Genomic DNA, 6305 nt, shown 5'->3' with positions numbered 1-6305 from the left:
GAAGCACATACATATACATGTTATAAGAAAATACGAAGGTTTATACATGTTGAACGTGGAGCATAAAATATACAAAGCCGACATGTGGAATAACCTTTAAGGGGTGTTCATATTGATATTTGAGTGGTCGGCCTAAGGCTTAACGCATGGATGATATGCGTATAAGTAGAAGGTGGCTGCTCCTCATTTGTACCAATGAACTTCGCTCATCTTCATTCGTACAAGGGGTAAAACGCATAGGGGTAAAAGGAGGCTGCGCATACCTCATGCGTAGCACTTCTAAGGTGTAGGTTTTGACTTAAGTACGGTTTGAGGAGGTTCGAGTGTGCAGTCTCGTGCAGGATTTGGCAGGAAGGTTGGGTGGCTCGGGTGAGCACTTCCTCTTGTGCAAAAGGTGTACGACACGGTTGTAAAAGGCAGGTGGCCTGCCTGTTGTAAAATTCAGTTAAGTGTGAGACTTGGTTCGGCCAAGACACACTGTTGTATTGTAAACTGATATTCTTAATATATTGTTGGGCAGACTTTACCGGGAGTTGCCCCTCCCTTTATACTTGTGTATTATTCTCGGTTTATTGTTCATGGTTAATGAATGAGAATGTTCTTTGTTGAAGTATAAAGGATAACATTTTATTCGGTTATAAGAACACAAGTTAAGTAAGTTTATGTTGGAATAGGCGTAGCCCATAAACGTTAGTATTGTTAAAAAGAAAGCGTTCGGTGGTGCCGCACCTTGCTACAAGCGGTTGGAAGATCACCGCAGGTGTAGGGGCGTGACACCCTCCCTCGTGCAGGCGCCACCCGGGCCGCCCGCGCCCTCGCCCGGCAGTTAGGGCGATTCCCGCGCCCTCGCCCGGCAGGCAGGGCGATTCCTGCGCCCTCGCCCGGCAGGAAGGGCGATTCCGGGCCGGGCGAGGGCGCGGGCGGCCCGGGTGGCGCCTGCACGAGGGCGCCCCTCATGCAGGTGCCACCTGTGCCGCCCGCGCCCTCGCCCATCGCCCTTCCTGCCGTGCGAGGGCGCGGGCGGCCCGGGTGGCACCTGCACGAGGGCGCTCCCCCTCGTGCAGGGGCCACCCGGGCCGCCCGCGCCCTCGCCCGACAGGCAGGGTGATTCCCGCGCCCTCACCCGGCCCGGAATCGCCCTTCCTGTCGGGCGAGGGCGCAGGCGGCCCGGGTGGCGCCTGCATGAGGGGGGGCGCCCTCGTGCAGGCGCCACCCGGGCCGCCTGCGCCCTCGCCTGGCAGGCTGGGCGATTCCCGGAATCGCCCTACCTGCCGGGTGAGGGCGCGGGCGGCCCGGGTGGCACCCAACCTTGTGCAGGCACCACCCGGGCCGCCTGCGCCCTCGCCCAGCAGGCAGGGCGATCCCGGGAATCGCCCTGCCTGCCGGGCGAGGGCACGGGCGGCCCGGGTGGCGCCTGCACGAGGGGGGCGCCCTCGTGCAGGCGCCATCGGGCGAGGGCGCGGGCGGCCCGGGTGGTGCCTGCACGAGGGGGCCGCCCTCATGCAGGAGCCACCCGGGCCGCCCGCACCCTCGCCCGGCAGGCAGGGCGATTCCCGATGTAAGGTCCTCGAGCTTAAGCGCGGTTGGGCGCCGGGCAAGGCGACGTGCACGGCGGGAGCGGGTGCGGGCGACCGGCGAGTCGGGCTGCACGAGGGCGCATGGGCGGGCGCGGGCACACGGGCGGGCACGGGCGCACGGCGGGTGAGCGCACACGACGGTGCGACGTTCCTGCGAGTTGGCTGCGACGTTTCAGGTGAACAGAAATGCGACGATAAGGAAAAAGACGCTAAAATGGCTAAGTGTTGATCCTTGTTTATATGCGATGGCAAATGGAGTTGGGCCGACGTATGAAAGTGCACATATGGGCGTGATATGTTGGGTTGTGGGGTCGGCCTTAAGGCTGGACACCCCCTTCCAACCACACGTTGAGTTTCATATATATAAGGTGAGCTTGGAGCTCATTTGAACCAAGGAATATTCGCTGAAGCCTTCGTATAAAGGGGTAAAGGAGTGCACAGTCTTAGGTAGGTAAATTCACATATCTCATGCACATTAGGCTTGAAGGAAGTGCGCAGTTTATCTTGGGTGAAGGTTGGCAAAGAGTGCCATTGTGAGTGGATTCTTGTACACGGTTTTATGCAGGATTTGGTAGGGCGGTTGAGTGGCTCGGGTGAGCACTCCCTCTTATGCAAGGGTGCATGAAATGTTGTAAAAGGCAGGTGGCCTGTCTTTTGTAAAAATTGGTTAAGTGTGAGACTTGGTTCAGCCAAGACACACTTGTTGTAAAATCTGATATTCTTGACATAATATTATTGTTGGGCAGACTGTTCGGGGAGTTGCCCCTCCCTTTATACTTGTGTATTGTTCTCGGTTTATTGTTGATGGTTAATGAATGAGAATGTTCTTTGTTGAAGTATAAAGGATAACATTTTATTCGGTTATAAGAACACAAGTTAAGTAAGTTTATGTTGGAATAGGCGTAGCCCATAAACGTTAGTATTGTTAAAAAGAAAGCGTTCGGTGGTGCCGCACCTCGCTACAAGCGGTTGGAAGATCACCGTAGGTGTAGGGGCGTGACAGATGTAAGGCCTTCGTGACTCGGGCAGGCACGCGATGGGCGGGCGCTCCTTGCACGACGGACGGGCGCTCCGTGCATGACGAGTCGGCGGACGATGCGGCGGGCGGGCGCTCTTATGCGAAGATCATCCGACACTTGTGCGACAAAAGAATGCGACGATATGTGGAGCACGAACACTTAGTGCGAAAATGAAAGGAGAGCGAAAGGTTTTATACCACGATTGGTGAGGCTTGCACGATGGGCAAAGCCGACTTGTATTTGATGTTATATGGGCGTTATAACATGGTTTATGGGGTCGGCCTTAAGGCTGGACACCCCTTAACAATTGAGCAAGCATGTGTATATATACATGAACGCAGAGCTCATTTGGAGACAACAACTTCGCATCTCTCTTCTACGACTTGGATAGTGGTAAAAGGGAAGGCGCAGAAGTAGAGTAGAGTGCACATAACTCATGCGCTCTACCATAGAAGTGCGCAGTTTTACCGGGAGTCGAGTGTAGGTGTAGAGGTACGGGTTTGAGGTGGATTTGTGCAGAACTTAAAGGAGGAGTTCTTGGTGTCTCGGGTGAGCACCCTCCTACCGTATGAGGTTGGCACATGTATTGTAAAGGCTGTCTATGCCTTGGTTGTAAATATTTTTAAGTATAGACTTGGAGTTTTGCCAAGTATACTTGATGATGTATTATTGAAGAACTGTTATAATATATTATTGTCGGGCAGACTTTACCGGGAGTTGCCCCTCCCTTTATACTTGTGTGCAATTGTTATTGTTCTTGGTTAATTGCATTTGGATAATGAATGAGTATGGGCTTCATTAAGTATAAAGGATAAATGCATTTTACTTGGTTGCGAAACACAAACTAAGGACAAGTGAATTAGGCATAGTCCATGTGCACGAGTATTGTTAAAAAGAAAGTGTTCGGTGGTGCCGCACCTCGCCGGCACGGTTGAAAGACTACCGTAGGCTTGGGGGCGTGGCAGGTGGTATCAGAGCAGATGTTCTGGTTGTTGATTAAAGCATTGAAGCTGATACACACCTTGAAGGTGGTATCAGAGCTCGGTCTAGAGCTGTTGAGCAGGGTTGCTCGTAACAAGGTACTGCAGGTGAAGGAAACCGTTTCACACGAAGTGGAACAAGGGTTGGTTCTGATTGCAGGTAACTTGGTGAAGCTGTTGAATGGTTGAAACTAGATTGCAAAAGAGCAAGAAGTTGTTAGAGATGGCAACTGAATCTCAGGCTGGGTCTAGTCACACGATGAAGGATACTACTCTTGGGTTCATTGAAAAGGTGATTGAAAATATGGAGGCTTTGGAGACTTCTTGGGATAAGAAGATGGACTTTCTTGCTAGAGAGCAAGAGACCAACTTGAAGACCAAGGAAGAACTTGAAGAACTCCGAGTACAACATGATGAACTCCGAGCACAGTATGAGTACACTGATCTTATGTGTACACAACTTGAAGTAAGAGTCAAAGAGGTTGAAGAATCAAGGGATCAAGGTCTTGCAGAGATCGTGAACTTGAGGAAAACTATTGACTTAGCCAATGATGAGATAGCGGTGTTGAAGAAGGCAGTGAGGCACAACTCAGGTGGAGGAGTACCTCATATGAAAGTCAAGGAACCGGAATCTTATGATGGCACAAGGAATGCAAATACTCTTGGCAACTTTCTATGGGACATGGAGCAATACTTGGAACGATTGAGTCTATCTGATGATGAGACAAAGGTCAAGGTAGCTACTCAGTTCTTAACAAAGGATGCTAAGATGTGGTGGTGAAGGACGTTAGATCAGATTGCCAATGGTAGTGTTGATGACATTACTTCGTGGGATGACATGAAGAAGGCTTTGCAGACTCATTTCAGTCCTCAGGATGAAACATGGGAAGCAAGGATGAAGATTAAGTACATAAAACAAACTGGAAGCCTACAAGCATATCAGCGGGAGTTTGCAAGTGCAGATCTGGAACTTCCTAACATGGCGGAAAGGGACAAGGTGTTTAACTTCATTATTGGGTTGAAACCTTGGGCACGCAATGAAGTGAAGAGGCAGAAAATTAGGACACTTGAAGAAGCTTTTGCTGCTGTTGACAGGTTGGTGGAACATTATGATGAGACTTCTGATGATAGGAAGAAGAAGTCCGAGAAACCGAAAGATAAGAAGAAGGAAGATGCTTCAAAATCGGATGATAGTTCGAAGATGAAGAAACCTTTGAAGTGTTGGATTTGTGCTGGTCCACATACAGTGAAGAATTGTCCTTCTAAACCAAAGGTGGCTGCTATTGCACAATCTGATGGAAAGAATGAAGGAGCTTCTGTAGGAATGATGCAGATACTTGGTGCTTCTGCTACTACGGAGGTGGTCTCTAGGAGAGATCCTGAAAGGAAAAAATTGGAGTATGTTCAGATGAAGGTTGGAGGTGCTGATGTACTCACTATGGTGGATAGTGGGGCTTCTCACAACTTCATGAGTGAAGATACTGCGAGAAGAATTGGACTGAAGTTTGTACCGGTAAAGGCACAAATGAAGACAGTGAATTCTCCTCCTATGGGAATTCTTGGTATAGCTGAGAAGGTGGACCCTACACTTGGTGAATGGACCGGGAAGGTGGACTTCACTATAGTGCGGATTGATGACTATGAAGCTGTATTGGGGATGGAATTCATGAAACAATTTGAGGCTATGGTTGTACCACATTTGAGGAAGCTCTACATTTATGATGGAAGGGAAGATGTACCCATTGGTGTGACAAAACCTGATTATAAATTAGGAGGAATGCAAATGGAGGATAAGAAGAAAGTGAACAAGCGGTTGTCCACTGTTGAGGCAAAGCTTGCGGAGCAGTCATTGGTCATTAGATCACTTTTAGATAGCATCTTGGACTTGTCAAGAAGGCTAGAGCTAGTGGAGGACGATGATGATGATGATGATGTTGATGAGGTGTATGTGAGGCCGAATGTCCAGAAGGAAGATCGGGAAGCATATCTACAAAGGATGGAGATTGAGGGTCCTGATAGATGGATTGAGTTGATTAGTGAAGGAGAGCCTTCAGGCTCTACTCCCTCTACATCTTCTTAGACGAAAAGGGAAGATGGGGCTCATTGTTAGCTGCTCATGGCAGTGAGTCCTTAAAACATGTTGAGCAGGTATGATTGATGGTGCAGGGATGGCTTGGCATCAAGCATCATGACATGTTGCAGATGGATGGAGTTCCCATGGACTTGAGCATGGATTGTAGATTCTTGATGAGTCGAGAATGTGGCAGATGTTTGAGGAACAGTTGATGAGGACATGAGGATGTTCACTCTCATGGATTGAGCGTGATGGTTGGATTAGCTACCCAACTAGTTCAGACATGGGGTCGCGAAGTGTACAGAGATGTGTTGGCATTATGCTAGAGTATCATGACAGAAGTTCACATGATGACATATGGATCAAGGAGACTACTATTATTGAGATGTTGACACATGATTGAGGTGTGTTAGCACTTGTTGGCATAGCGTGGGCAGTTTTGCACATGGTGATGATGATATGATGGAGATTGACACATTGTTGCGGTGGACATGTAGCTTGAGTTGGAGGGATCAACCTTCCATGGTGGAGAGCAGCATGGGGAGATTGTGACAAGGTGGTCATGGACATCTGATATATGACATACATTAGTATGGAGTATCTTGGTGACAGTTGGTTGCTAAGGTGGAACATGATGGAGATGGGATTCTACATA

This window comes from Pinus tabuliformis, chromosome 9 (assembly GCF_031772625.1).
Source record: "Pinus tabuliformis cultivar Carrire ecotype Pingquan chromosome 9, CPIR1, whole genome shotgun sequence".
Classification (NCBI taxonomy): Eukaryota; Viridiplantae; Streptophyta; class Pinopsida; order Pinales; family Pinaceae; genus Pinus; species Pinus tabuliformis.
This window is presented reverse-complemented; position numbering follows the sequence as displayed.